General features: G+C 33.9%; 1 long non-coding RNA gene across 7 annotated transcripts in view; it reads right to left on the bottom strand.

Annotated features, from left to right (window-relative positions):
* The window catches only part of LOC136791970 (uncharacterized), a 410072-nt gene that overhangs the window by 219583 nt on the left and 174674 nt on the right, over window positions 1-15815 (bottom strand). For all 7 annotated transcript variants that reach the window (XR_010840922.1, XR_010840920.1, XR_010840924.1 and 4 more), the window contains one exon: window positions 11853-12065. This is a non-coding gene — a long non-coding RNA (uncharacterized lncRNA). The remainder of the gene's footprint in view (window positions 1-11852; window positions 12066-15815) is intronic.

The following is a 15815-nucleotide window of genomic DNA, read 5'->3' as shown; positions in this document are numbered from 1 at the left end:
CATTCTAAGTCCCTTTATTTAGAATGCAGTCTCCTCAGGTTGGCTTTCAATCCACAAATCCCTTTCCCTACTAGGCTCTCTCATCTTTTAAGACATCTAGTGTCACTTCCTCTACGAAGTATTTCCTGACCCTATATATAAAACTAACAGCCATTTCTTTTTATCCTTTATCTGGTGTCTAACAGAAAAACAGGGGTTTTTTTGATAAACTTATTTTTGTAGCCCGCTTTACTTCTTATTACTGGTCTAGAAGTTTCTTGAAGGCAGATATCATGTCCTGATCTCTTCTTTATCCACAGTGCTTCAAGCAGTACCTTATATATAATAGGAACTTATTAAGTTCTTTAGTAACTCAATGCATGATAAGTGAATGAAATGAAAAATACATGTTTCTTTAAAATGTCTTCTGCAGGTTACAAAGTCGCCAATCTGTCAGTATGAAAATATAGGCTGTGACTATCATTGTTTCTGACTTAGGTTAAAAATCAAGCACATTAGGATAAATGACACTATTCTATATCTCAACAGGAAAATGATTGAAGGAGTAAACTTAATAAAAGTGATTGTGCTTGATATAACTGAATAACTGAATCAGAAAAGGTAACTGCCAAATGTCTAAATGTTTCTTCTTCTACATTAATTCAAGTTCAGTGATAAGTTCATGATAATTTATGGGAAAAAGACAAGATAAAATTTCAAGCTAGGAATTCATATTCAATATTTTCTCCATTACATATATATTCTTTTTCACTGATTAGAAAAATGCATAATTCCCTGCACTGTTGGTAAAAGATATGTAAGTAAATACAATTAAAAAATCATTTTACTGATATATATTCTTCAGCATATGATGATATAAATATAATTATCATATTTTAATTCATATTAATAAAACACTCCCTTTACTGTGGTAGCTGAGTAAGTCTGTGGAGATTTCATTTTATTATTTTTTCATTGAATTTATTAAAAATCTCAGCTATTCATATTGTAACTATTTTATAACATCAAGCAAGGAGGGTTTTGGGAAGATAGAGGAGTAGGAAGTACCAGGAATCAGTTTTCCAACGTAGACAAAAATGTCACTGGCAAAAGCTGTTTGATATAATTATTTTGGAACTCTGTAGTCTACTGAAGGCTTGTACTATCTAGGGAAAACCTCAGGTGGTAAACTGGTTAATTTCAGTTAATTTCAACTCTTAGCACAATAGCAGCTAAGCTTACCCTCCCCGCTCCAAGCGTGGTAGGCATTGCTGCCACGTGTAATGTTGTGTAGGTGTTGCTGGAGCATCCTACACAATTCTTGCAAGAGGGGGAAAAAGGACTCTGTCCTCTAAATATTGGGGATCTCTGTTCTGGTTGCTGATTGCTGCCTTTATGCTCAGAGATACAGACAAAGAGTCAGGTGGCCATCGTTGCAGTTCCCCACATTCTTGCAAGTCCCTCCCCCTCAGGCTAAAGTGACTTCCAGGAGACTTACAGGTTGGTGCCCTTTTTCTCCCCTTCATTTTTTTTCCTTTGTGAGACCAGCCATAAAACCTATGACATTCAAAAGCAACTGAATAAATGGGATAAATTAGAAAGTGACTGTGCATACCTGGAGTAAAGGCACAGGCTCAGAAAAAACTTGAGAAGATCTTACTTTTCTACCTCAGGATGATTCTCATCACAGAGACAGGTTATAGAATAAAGCAAAAACAAGAGCAAAACCCAGCAAATACCCAGGAAGCGGAGAAATCTGATTTCCAGAGTTACCACATTATCAGATTTAAATGTCCACTTTTCAACAACAACAACAAATCACATAGCATACAAAAAGACTTAAAAGTATTGTCCATTCAAAAAAAAAAAAAAAAAACAGAAACCAGAAACTCTCTCTGAAAAAGACTTGATGGCAAATCTACTAGACAGAGACTTTAAAACAATTATCTTAAAATTTTTGAAAGAACAGAGGAACATGTAGAGAAAGTCAAGAAAATGATGCATGAAAAAAAGGAATATCAATAGACAGAAAACCTAAAGAGTAACCAAAAATAAATTCTAGAGCTAAAACGTACAATAACTGAAATGAAAAATTCACTAGAGGGATTCAAAGGCAGATGTGAGCAAGCAAGAAAATAATAAGTAAACTTGAAGATAAGACAATGGATGGAAATTATTGAGTCTGAGGAAGAGAAAGAAAAAAAAAATAAGAAGAAGTGAAAAAATAAGAAGCCTAAGAGACCTGTGAGACACCAACATGTGGACCAACATATACATTGTGGGAGTCTCAGGAAAAGAAGAGAGAAAAGAACATAGAGAATAATAGAACAAATAATAGTTGAAAACTTCCCAAACTTGAGATAAGACATAAATAAAAACATCCAAGAAGCTCAATAAACTCCAAGCAAGATGAACTCAGTGAGACCCACATAAAGACACATTATAACGAACTTTCCAAAGACAAAGACAAAGAGAGAATCTTGAAAGCAACAAGAGAGAGGTTACTAACTCATCACATATGAGGGATCCTCAATAAGATATGAGTAGTTTTTTCATCAGAAACTTTAGAGGCAAGAAGACAGTGGCTCAGTGTAGTCAAAGTGTTAATACAAAAAAAAAAAAAAAAAAATCTATCCAATCCTATATCTGGTAAACTGTCCTGCAAGAGTGAAGAAGACATTCCTAGATACACAAAAGCTGAGGGAGTTCATTATTACTAGACTTGCCTTGCAAGAAATGCTCAAAAGAGCTCTGCAAGGTGAAATGAAAAAACACCAGACAGTAATGAAAAGCCATATTAAGAAATAAAGATCTCAATAAATGTAAATACCTGGGCAATTATAAAAGCTAGGAGTATTGTAGTAATGGTTTGAAACTGCGCTTTTTGTTTTATCCATGATGTAAAAGACTAATACAAAAAAATCCAGTTATTATTCTAAAATTTAGTATTATAATTTTGGTTTGTAACTCCATATTTTATTTTCAACATAACTTAAAAAATAATGCATTTAAAAGAATTCTTAGTTTGTCTTGTAGACACACAATTTATAAAGATGTAATTTTGTGACATTGGCAACTAAAAGGAGTAGGAAAGAGCTACCAAGTATCAGAGTTTTTGTATGTAATTGAAGTTAGGCTGGTATAAATTCAAATTAGACTGTTGTAATTTTAGGATGTTAAAGTATTCCATATAGTAACCATAAAGAAAATAGCTATAGAATATACACAAAAAATGAGAAAGCAATTGAAATGTTTTCATTACAAAAAAATCAACTAAACATAAAGAAGATGGTAATGCAGGAAATGAGAGACAAAAAGCTATTAGACATATAGAAAACAAACAGCAAAATGACAGAAGTCCTTCCTTATCAGTAATTACTTTAAAAGTAAATGGATTAAACTCTGTAATTGAAACCCAAAGATGACCAGAATGTATAAAAACACACGACCAAGCTATATGCTGTCTACAAGAGACTCACTTTAGATCCAAAGACACAGAGAGAATGAAAGTTAAAGGATGGAAAAACACATTCCATTGCAAAAATAACCAAAGCAGAAGTGGCTATGTTAATATGAGACAAAGTAGACTTTAAATTAAAAAGTTTACAAGAGACAAAGATGTATAATGTATATTAATAAAGTGTTCAATATAGCAAGAAGAAATAGAAATTATAAACATTTACACACCTAATAACAGACCATCAAAACATATGAAGCCAAAACTGACAGAAATAAGGGGAGAAATAGACAACTATATAATAATAGTTAGAGATTTCAATACTTCACCCTCAATAATGGATTAAATAATCAGACAGAAGATAAGAGACAGAAGACTTAAACAATACAATAAACCAACTAGATACAATGTACATATACAGAACAGTCTACCCAACAACAACAATAGCATACATATTCTTCTCAAGTGTACATGGAACGTTTTCCAGAATAGAACATATGTTAGGGCACAGATTAAATCTCAGTAGGTTTAAAAAGACATAGCATATAAAGTACCTTCTCTGAACACAATAGGATGAAGTTACAAATCAACAATTGAAGTAAAACTAGAAAATTCACAGATTTGTATTGTAAAAATTAAGAAAAAAACCTACTCAAACTATCAATAGATCAATAAAGAAATCAGGAGAGAAATTAGAAAATACTTAGGAACAAATTAAAGCAAAAACACAACATACCACAACTTAGTGGGACACAGTGAAAACAATGCTAAGGAGAAATTTTATAGTTATAAATATTTACATTAAAAAATAAGAAAGAAGGGGTGAAATAAATAGGGAGAGGTTGATAAAGAGTACAAACAGTCAGCTATAAGATGAATAAGGTCTTAAGAGCTAATGTAAACTATGGTAACTATGGTTGATAACAATGTATTATACAATTGATATTTGGTAAAAGAGCAGAACTTAAATTTTCTCATACACACAGAAAAATAAATAAATAGGTGAGATGGTGATGTGTTAATTAACTAGATGGAGGGACTCCTTTCATAATGTATATGTATATCAAATTCCCACAACATACACTTTAAATATATCATAATTTTATATGTCAATTATACTTCAGTAAAGATGAAATAAAAAATAAAATATAATATAGAAAAAGAAACAAGAAATGTCTCAAAACTTTATGCTTAAAGAACTAGAAAAAGAAGAACAAACTAAACCCAAAGCTAGCAGGAAGAAGAAAATAATAAAATAATAAAAATTAAAGCAGAGTAAAACAATATAGAGAATAAAATGATAGAGAAAAATCAATGAAATCAAAAGTTTGTTATTTCAAAAGACCAACAAAATTGGCAAACTTTTAGTTAGGTGGATTAAAAAAAAAAGAGAGAAAGACCATTCAAAATACTAAAATAAAAAAATGAAAGTAGGGACAGTGCTACTAACTCTGCAGAAATAAAAAGGATTATAAGAGAGTACCATCAGCAATTGTATGCTAACAAATTGGATAACTTAGATGAAACAAATTCCTAGAAACACAAAACCCATCAAGATTTAAATCACAAATAAATAGAAAATCCAAATGGACCTATAACTAATAAGGAGATTGAATCATAATAAAAAATGTCCTGAAAAGACAAACAAACAAACCCCCACCCCCACCCCAGGATCAAATGACTTTACTGGCAAAGTCTACCAAACACTTAAGGCCAGCATTATCCTGATGCCAAAGCCAGGCAAAGACACTACAAGACAAAAGAAGTATAGACCAATATCCTTTATGAACATGGATGCAAAAGTCCTCAACAAAATACTAGCAAACCAAATTCAGCAGCATATTAAATATTAAACATCAAGTGGGATTTATTCATGTAATGCAAGGATGGTTCCACATTTGAAAATCAATGTAATATACCACATTAACAGAATGAAGGAAAAATAACATATGATCTTCTCAGTGGATGAAGAAAAATATTTGAAAAATTTTAATACCCTTTCCTGATAAAAACACTCAACAAACTAGGAACAGAAAAAAAAAAAAAAAAAAAAAAAAAAAAAACTACCTCAATATAATAGAAGCCATAAAGGAAACCACAGCTAACATCATACCCAACTGTGAAAAACTTAAAACTTTTCTTCAAAGATCAGTATCAAGGCAAGAATGCCTACTCTTGCCATTTCTTCAACATAATACTGGAAGTTCTAGCCAGAGCAATTAGGCAATAAATAAATAAATTAAATAAATAAAAAATAAAAGGCATGCAAATTGGAAAGAAGTAAAATGATCTTTGTTCATATATGATAAGACCTTATACATGGAAAATCCTAATGATTCCATTAAAAACTATTAGAACTAATACATAAGTTCAATAGGATATAAAGTCAACCCTAAAAATCAGTTGCATTTTTATACACTAACAATGAATAATCTGAAAAAGAAATTATGAAAACAATCCCCTTTATAATAGGATCAAAAAGAACAAAATACTTAGAAATTAACTTAAGTAAGAAGTGAAAGACTTGTAAAATAAAAACTACAAAGCATTGCTGAAAATAAGTGAAAAAAATACAAACAAATGGAAACATATTCCAAGTTAATGGATTGGAAGATAATAGTTTTAAGATGTCAATACTACCCAAAGTGCTGTACATATTCATGCAATTCCTCAAAATCCCAATGACATTTTTCTTAAGAAATAGAAAAGACAATCCTAAAGCTCATGTGGAATCACAAGGGATTCTGAATAGTCACAGCAATCTTGAAAAAGAAAAAACTTGGAGGACTCACACTTCCCCATATCAAAATTTACAACAACGTTATAGTAATTAAGACAGTGTGGTACTAGCATAAAAACAGCCATATAGACCAATGAAATAGAATAGAGAATCCCACAAATAAACCCTCATATAAATGGTAAAATGATTTTTGACAAGGTGCCAAGATGATTCAATAGGAAAAGGATAGTCTTTTTAACAAACAGTGTTGGGAAAACTGGATATCCACATGCAAAAAAATGAAGTTGGACCCTTATCTAACATCATATACAAAAATTAATTCAAAATGAATCAAGAACTTAAATGTAAAATGAAAAACTGTAAAACTCTTAGAAGAAAACACAGGACAGAAGCTTCATGCCATAGGATTGTCAATGATTTCTTGATATCAAAGGCATAGGCAACAAATGAAAAAATAGACAAATTAGACTTCATGAAACTTAAAAAACTTTTTTTTTCATTAAAAGATACTAACTGTAAAAATGCAACCCAAAGAATGGGAGAAAATATTTGCAAATGGAGCAACTGACAAAAGATTAATCTCCAAAATTTACAAGCAGCTCATGCAGTTCAATATCAAAAAAACAAACAACCCAATCCAAAAATGGGCAGAAGACCTAAATAGACATTTCTCCAAAGAAGATATACAGATTGCCAACAAACACATGAAAGAATGCTCAACATCACAAACCATTAGAGAAATGCAAATCAAAACTACAAGGAGATATCATCTCACACCAGTCAGAATGGCCGTCATCAAAAAATCTAGAAACAATAAATGCTGGAGAGGGTGTGGAGAAAAGGGAACCCTCATGCACTGTTGGTAGGAAGTAAATTGATACAGCCACTATGGAGAACAGTATGGAGGTTCCTTAAACTAAAAATAGAACTACCATACAACCCAGCAATCCCACTACTGGGCATATACCCTGAGAAAACCACAATTCAAAAAGAGTCATGTACCACAATGTTCATTGCAGCTCTATTTACAATAGCCAGGATGTGGAAGCAACCTAAGTGTCCATTGACGGATGAATGGATAAAGAAGATGTGGCATATATATACAATGGAATATTACTCAGCCATAAAAAGAAATGAAATTGAGTTTTTTGTAGTGAGGTGGATGGACCTAGAGACTGTCATACAGAGTAAAGTAAGTCAGAAAGAGAAAAACAAATACCATATGCTAACACATATATATATATAGAATCTAAAAAAAAAAAAAAAAAGGTCATGAAGAAACTAGGGGCAAGATGGGAATAAAGATGCAGACCTACTAGAGAATGGACTTGAGGACATGGGGTGGGGGAAGGGTAAGCTGGGACAAAGTGAGAGAGTGGTAGTGTATATATGGACATATATACACTACCAAATGTAAAATAGATAGCTAGTGGGAAGCAGTTGCATAGCACAGGGAGATCAGTTCTGTGTTTTGTGACCAGCTGGAAGGGTGGGATAGGGAGGATTGGAGGGAGGGAGATGCAAGAGGGAAGAGATATGGGGATATATGTATATGTATAACTGGTTCACTTTGTTATATAGCAGAAACTAACACACCATTGTAAAGCAATTATACTCTAATAAAAACGTTAAAAAAAAAGGAAAACAATTATATTTCATAAAAAATGTGAACCTGGGCTTCCCTGGTGGTGCAGTGGTTGAGAATCTGCCTGCTAATCCAGGGGACACGGGTTCGAGCCCTGGTCTGGGAGGATCCCACATGCCACGGAGCAACTGGGCCCGTGATCCACAACTGCTGAGCCTGCGCGTTTGGAGCCTGTGCTCCGCAACAAGAGAGGCGGCGATAGTGAGAGGCCCGCACACCGCGATGAAGAGTGGCCCCTGCTTGCCACAACTAGAGAAAGCCCTCGCACAGAAACGAAGACCCAACACAGCAAAAATAAAGAAATTTTTAAAAAAAGAAAAGTAATGTTCTAAAAAAAAGTGAACCTATGGAGTTATACAAGACAGGAAATACTTCTACATTACTTGTAATTGCCTGATGTATGGTTGAAGATGAATAGAGGTGGCCTCAGGCAAAACCTTGAAGTCTCACATTCCCAGTTCTTGCTATAATCTTGTTTTATGGCTTAACCACACAGTTTTAGTCTCTGACTCATTATTTTTCTTCTCACCAGTCTTAAGACAACATGTACACCTGTTTCTTCTTCTTCAAATCTATTTCTTTAAAAAAAAATTATAGAAGGCAATAAACTCTATATGCTTAATTTTATTCTATCAAGATCTTTGTATTATTTTCTTGTTCAGTTTCTTGCATTCATCTCTGACTGTCCCTCCTCACTATCTTCTATATCTGTTTTAAGAAGTTTTAAATTATAAACTCAGGGCTTCCCTGGTGGTGCAGTGGTTGAGAGTCCACCTGCTGATGCAGGGGACACGGGTTCATGCCCCGGTCCGGGAAGATCCCACATGCCACAAAGTGGCTAGGCCCTTGAGCCATGGCCCCTGAGCCTGTGCGTCTGGAGTCTGTGCTCTGCAATGGGAGAGGCTACAACAGTGAGAGGTCCGTGTACCACAAAAAAAAAAAAAAAAAAAAAAAAAAAAAAAATTATAAACTCAGTCTATATCCTCTAAGAAAGTTTGATCATCTGACTACATAGGAAGCTCTTTTCCAATATTAAGAAAAATACCAAGAAAATGTGCCTATTTTTCTTCCATTGCCATTCTTTTATGTCCTTTATTTTTTTATACAATGTATAAACTATGGAGTTCCATTCCTTAGCAAACACAGTCAGCTTAATAATTTCCAATTAGGAATCTCTGAATCCTTCTGGTCTTTGCTAGAGCTAGCACTATTGAAAATGATTTTCATAAAATAAAATACATGGTCAATAAACAACTAACTAAGCAGCTATATCTTTGTGTTCTTACTGCAGAGAGTATTAGAAAGTCTAAAGTGTAGGGATTTTGGGGAAAGTGATTGCTACTTTATTAATAGATAAGGTCTGTCCCATAAAAAAGCTCATGCAGATAGGGAGTCCTAGAGACTGAAGATGGGTGGTTGTCCAAAGTGTCAGACAGAAGCAACATCACTGGGCAAATACATGCCCTTTGAAATCAGACGGCTAGGTTCTAGAATGAGAAACAGAGAGGCTATGCCAACATGGTCTGAAGCTGGATAGAAATAAGAAAGAATACAGAAGGAATGATATATAAGTTGACTTGGTTAAAAGCATAGTTTCAAGAAGACCCTGCAAAGCATTAATAAAAATAATTATCATGACATTGACTTAATGCGATAACCCAATTTTGTAATCCAATTCAGCAAACATTTATTGAAAGCCCATCATGTAACATACATAGTATTAAATTAATACATTAAGGATTATACTGCCTGCACATAAATATGACATGATTCTTATCTTTACTATGTTTATTGTCTAACAGAATGAATCAGTAAGTTTGTCAAATACGATTTAATTTTGGAAAATTGTACCTTCTAAATTAGTGACGTGGAGTATGAATTAAGCTGGACAAGTTAAAGATGATTTGCTCTTTTCATGACCTATGATAAATTGGTATTATAAGAGTAAAATAATTCTACATGAATTCAAAACTTTAAAGTAATAAACATAGAAATATAAAACTATTTAAGTATATATTAATCTGAAATATAGAAAGCTAATGACATTCTAAGTATAGAAACATTTGAAGATATCACAAAGGGAAAGAGTGACCAACGTGATGCACAAAATTAAACCTTTGCAATTTTTACCATATCTTAGACATTAGTAAGATGTAACAAACAGAAACATATTTGTCATAAAGCTGGTAAATGTTTAACATTAATTCATAAACAAGTTTAAATACCATTGCAAAATTTATACTAAATTAATAGATATAGGGGCATAAATATTCAAAAGACAATTCACTGGGTAGGAAATGAAATGACTGCTAAATATTTAAATTTTCAATCACATAATTCAAGGTCAATTTAAATAATAATGGTATGTTATTTCTGCTGTTGATTTGCCAAAACTTAAAAAAAAAATGTTAACCTTATATGATCAGCACATAAAAAAGAGCAAATAGACAGGGGAGAAAGATACAAGAAGAAAAGTAAATACTGACAATTACGTTTTTAAGAAAACAAAAAGGGATCTGAACTAGAGCTTAAAGATATTTGCTTTAAAATGTTTTCTTTTCCTCAGACTTTGGGGAAGGATGAAATGATCTGTATGTAAAGACACTGATCTATTGAAATGAGGTGAAATGAGGGAGGCTGGGTCAAGTGCTTGATTTTGGCCAAATGAGAGGCAAGATTAACAGCTACAAGTAAAGAAGAATATTGAGAAACCAGAATACAGACAACCCCAAGCAGTTAATGAAAGGAGGCTGCCAAAGACCAGCAAGGATGAAAGCTATATTTGGATTTTGTAAATTTATGCTGGGCCAAGTCTGTTAGTGTGTAGGATTTTCTTCTCTCTACTCATCTCCAGCAGCTACTCTGTCATCTATTTACAGATTGAATGCTTAAGTGATTAGAGACCAACAGTGTGCCAGGGAAGGGCATCAATAAAATAATTTATCTCACAGCCCAAGGATAAGAATCCACTGAAGCAAGGATAATGCTGATATCTGAAGAAAAGGTGTTGAGCCCTTGAAGGGTCTGGGTGAAATGAAAATGAAATGATTTCTAAACAGAATAGCATAAGTTGAGAAGTACGTCACTGGGAACTCTGGAGGCTGATATGATGTCATGGTACCTTTAAGTCACCTAATTATGAGCTACCATAGTTCTTTTAATACCTTCATTTTTACAGTGAACTAAAACTTGAACTGGTCTTTTCACTGTGTTTCTTTCAGATGTGTGAGTTGAAGTTTAACTATGCTTTCATTTCTTACAGTCACCTATCTAAAAATGCAGAGGTCTAGGCTTACTAGAAATATAGTGGGATGCCAGGAAACCAGTCAAGTTCAAAACTTTGACTAGTTAAAAGGTCAACCAGTGTCCCATTTCTTCTGAGTCCTCTGGATGTGGTATGTTCTCACAGCTGCCACAAATAGTTCCAAGTACAAACACTTCCATGGCCTGCTTCCTCTCTCCCCAATTCCAATCAAACACAGACTCCTATCATTGAAATTACCCCAATTTTCTCAAGTCACTTGCCATGTTTTCCACCCTCACCTATTCACCATTTAATCAGGCTTTAATACTCTAAAAGAATCTCCACCCACTAATTGATGGATCCTAAATTTGCCCTTGATATTTAATAGCTGTATGACCTTGGGAAAATCATTTCATCTTTCTGTACCTCAAATTTTTTGCATTCAAAAATGAATATTATAAATAAATTTAGAATACCATATATGAAGTTACCCTACACACAATACGGTCTTGATAAATAGTAGTGTCCTTCGTTCTTCTCCCTCTCAGGCCTTTACTCATCAGAACCTCCTGGATTTTCTCCTCTGACCACTCCTCTCCAACTCTTTCCCAGACCTACACACGGGTCTCTTCAAATCTCAAACCTCCTTTCAGGGAACACTCTTCTACCTACAAGTTTCCCTTGGATCCCTCCCCATCATAAACATTTTCCCCTTATTTCCTCATCACACTTCACCCTTTAGAATATGACCTCTTTTAAAAGAAAATGTCAACTTCCTCAAAATTACCTTATTTCCTTTCAGTTCTAGAAGATTGCCCATCCGTCTGGCACTCACTGTGTGAGACTACTTTTGTGAGATGCTTCAGTCAGGGCTGGGAGTGGTGACTGTGGCTCTTTGTGGTTTGCTTTAGTTCTCAGGCTCCTAGAATTAGGAGTTAAAGGAGGCTGGAGGAGCATATGGTGGTCAATGATTTTCACATGAAGTCCTGTTAGTTTGTTGCTGTGAAATAGAGAGAAGCAGCAGTAAACAGTTTGAATAAATAGGGACTGCAATAAAGTATACCTATAAAATAAAATTGAGCAATTTAATTAACTTGGTATGCAGTTTTCAGAAATTGTAATTATTTACTTGTAAGAAAATAGCAACTTATCTATAAAATTAAGAGATTTAAACTCACACACATTCTAGACGAGTGCTAATAGAGATGTAATGTTAACTTCACATGCAATTTTAAACTTTCTAATAGCCATATTGAAAAAAATTAAGTAAAATTATTTTAAACACATTTTATTTAATACAATATATCTAGAATGTCTTTTCAACTTGTAATCAATAAAAAAGATGAGATATTTCATATTACTTTTTTTATTTTTACAAAGTCTTCCAAATTCAGCGGTGATGTTAGAGATGATGAAAAATCTACACATTGATGTTCATTAGATAGATACAAGTTATGGTGGACTGCTAATAGCAGCTCCCCACCTCTCAATGAGAAAAAAGAAAAATGTCCATAACTTAATCTTTGGAATCTGTGAATGTTACCTTATATATCAACAAAGGACTTTATAGATGTAATTAAATTAAAGATCTTGATAGGGAGATTTTCTTGGATTATCAGAGTAGGCTTTAAATACAATCACATATATCCTTATAAGTGGGAAGCAGAGGGAGATTTTACCACAGAGGAAGAAGAGAAGTAAACGATGTGATGACAGACGCAGAGACTGGAGTGATGTGGCCACGTGCCAAAGAATATCAGCAGCCCCCAGAAGAGTCCCTGGAAGAGGCAAGTAGCAAATTCTCTCCTAGAGCCTCTAGAGGAACTGTTGCTATGATAACGCCCTGATTTAGGCCCAGTGATACTTATTGTGGACTTCTGGCATCCAGAACTGTGAGAAAATAAGTTTCTGTTGTTTTAAACAACCAAGTTTGTGGTAAAGTGTTATAGCAGCTACAGGAAACTAACACACAAGTCATTTAGAGTAATGTTATGACATTACATTCACTCCTTTGTTGTTAATGTCTAGACAAAGGCCATTGGTCTTATTTCCAGAAACTGCCAATGAAATGTTCTACAAATATTAGTGTTGAAAGTGTCATATATAATCTTTCATCTTGCATGGTTTCAGCTACTACCCACATGCTGAAAACTCCCAAATTTGTATTTCTGTCTTTTACCACTCTCCTGTACTCCAAAGTAATATTTCCAGATATCTTCTGAGCTTTGCCACCCAGATGTACCACAGTTATCAAAACTGATCATGCTCAAGTTGAACTCATCATCGAAACTCAAATTATCTCTTCCTTCCAAATCAGTTAATGGACAAGTCACCTATATCCAGGGTGACTTTACCTATTGGTTAGCTAAAGACAACACTAGTTTATCTTGTTGTTCCTGCATCCCATTCAATTTAGCACTTGTCCCAAGTTTTCAAGATCTTTTTCATTTTTAAGAAGTCTTATTATTAATAATTGCCTTAGAATAATTTGGGTGTTGTAAACTTGACCTTTTGGCTTCCAAGTTTGGCTATGGCATCATCTCATAGTGTGTGAGAATGAATTAAGTAAATAGAATATTCTCTTTAACATGTAATAATCTGGTGGAAAAAAAAGACTAGTCGTAACACTTCTATCTTTTCCTGATCCTTTCCAGAGACAAGGGGACTACACATGATAGTGTATGTATGATAAAACAAAGTGTTCTCAGTCATAAACAACACAGACAGTTACCTCCTTTTAGTTTCAAGTGGGGGTAGAGCAAGTATTTGATGCTATTGCCCTTGCACTATTTGGTGTTGCAGTCAGTTGTCCCTGGACTGTCCCATGGCCTGTAAGTTTCACAAAATTGTTAAAGCTCCAATTAGTGGGGGTCGTATGAAACGTGAGATGGTAGAGGTTAAGTGTACATGAAATATATGTAGGAAATAAAGTCTGAGGGGTCCTGTCAGAATTTATAGAAGCCTTCACACCCTTGCTACTGTGGCTATTGTTATATATTTTATCCTAAATATTTACAACTAATTATTTCACTGATTGCTGGAACTTTCATTTTGCATTAAACTTGTAGCAGCAAAGAACAAAGATATTTAAAATCCAAGATAGGTGTAAAAAATCTACTAGTAAAAGTTATCATGAATTGCACAAAATATTTGTTGACATTTATCATCCACCATATGTGGGGTCACAGTGATATCAAAGACCATATGAAAATCAGATCAGAAATCTGTAGGAGAAGCAATGGCAGTTAATTTAAAATTTTAAAAAGAAAATTAAAAAAATAAATTTGAATTACTATGCTGTACAACTGAAACTAATATAATATTGAAAATCAATTATACTACAATAAAAATAATAATAAATTTTAAAAGCAAAGATATTCTACTAGATCTTGATTTAATTAATATAGCTGTAGAAAGTGAACTTACTCTTTTCATTTAGATTAAATGACTATTCTAAATTATTTTCACTTTTTTAATCTCAAGTTTTCTTGTGTATGCACAAAAAGTATAGCAACAACTGTTCATGTATTGGCTCTATTTCCTTCCCAGAGAAGAACTTTGCAAATGGTAAGTGATGTGAGGTTTAATTTAATCTCAATAGTTGCTTCAAATAGAAAGCCAATTAGATTAATCCCAATAAAAGTTATGTTTTCATCTAATTCATGGACTCTAAGGAAAGCTTTTGGAACTTAATTAGGCTATGGTGAAACACCTGAGATTACTGTGATTATGATTCTAAAATAGCTAAAAATTCAATCTTCAGGATTAAAATTACATGCTTTTAGGAAGATTGAAATATAAAAGTTTTAGATCACAAAGTCATAGTAAAGATAATAAACTTTTAAAATTAAGAAATATATGGAAAATAGGGAATTCCCTGGTGGCACAGTGGTTAAGAATCCGTTTGCCAATGCAAAGAACGTGGGTTTGATCTCTAGTCCAGGAAGATCCCAAGTGCCGTGGATGTGCAGTGTGCCACAACTACTGAGCCTGCATGCCACAATTACTGAAGCCTGTGACTAGAGCCCAGAATCCAGAAAAAAGATAAGCCACCACAATGAGAAGCACACACATTGCAAAGAAGAGGAGCCCCCATTCACTGCAACTAGAGAAAGCCCACGTGCAGCAATGAAGACCCAACACAACCAAAAATAAATAAATAAATAAATTTTAAAAATAAAAATAAAATAAAATATATCTTTAAAAAAAGAAATATATAGGGCTTCCCTGGTGGTGCAGTGGTTGAGAATCCGCCTGCCGATGCAGGGGACACGGGTTCATGCCCTGGTCCGGGAAGATCCCACATGCTGTGGAGCGACTGGGCCCGTGAACCATGGCCGCTGAGCCTGTGCTCCACAATGGGAGAGGCCACAAAAGTCAGAAGCCAGCGTACCACAAAAAAAAAAAAAAAAAAAAAAAAGAAATATATGGAGATAAGTATATTTGGAATTGGTTGTATACACATAAAATTAATAATTATATCCAAACAATCTGTAATATTTTACCAATCTAATATATCAATCAGTATACTATTGCTTCTATAAATATACAAACACATTTTACACATTAAGAGGTTTTTACACTCTCTCTCTGATGTCCATGATCAATAAATATATAGAAATATTTAAGCCTTTTAAAAACAATGTAGTAGGGCTTCCCTGGTGGCGCAGTGGTTGAGAATCCGCCTGCCGATGCAGGAGACACGGGTTCGTGCCCTGGTCCGGGAAGATCCCACATGCCGCGGAGCAAC

The sequence above is a fragment of the Kogia breviceps genome, chromosome 5 (genome assembly GCF_026419965.1).
Source record: "Kogia breviceps isolate mKogBre1 chromosome 5, mKogBre1 haplotype 1, whole genome shotgun sequence".
NCBI classification, from domain to species: Eukaryota; Metazoa; Chordata; class Mammalia; order Artiodactyla; family Physeteridae; genus Kogia; species Kogia breviceps.
The sequence above is the reverse complement of the archived record's forward strand: the minus strand, read 5'-3'. Positions and strand labels throughout refer to the sequence as shown.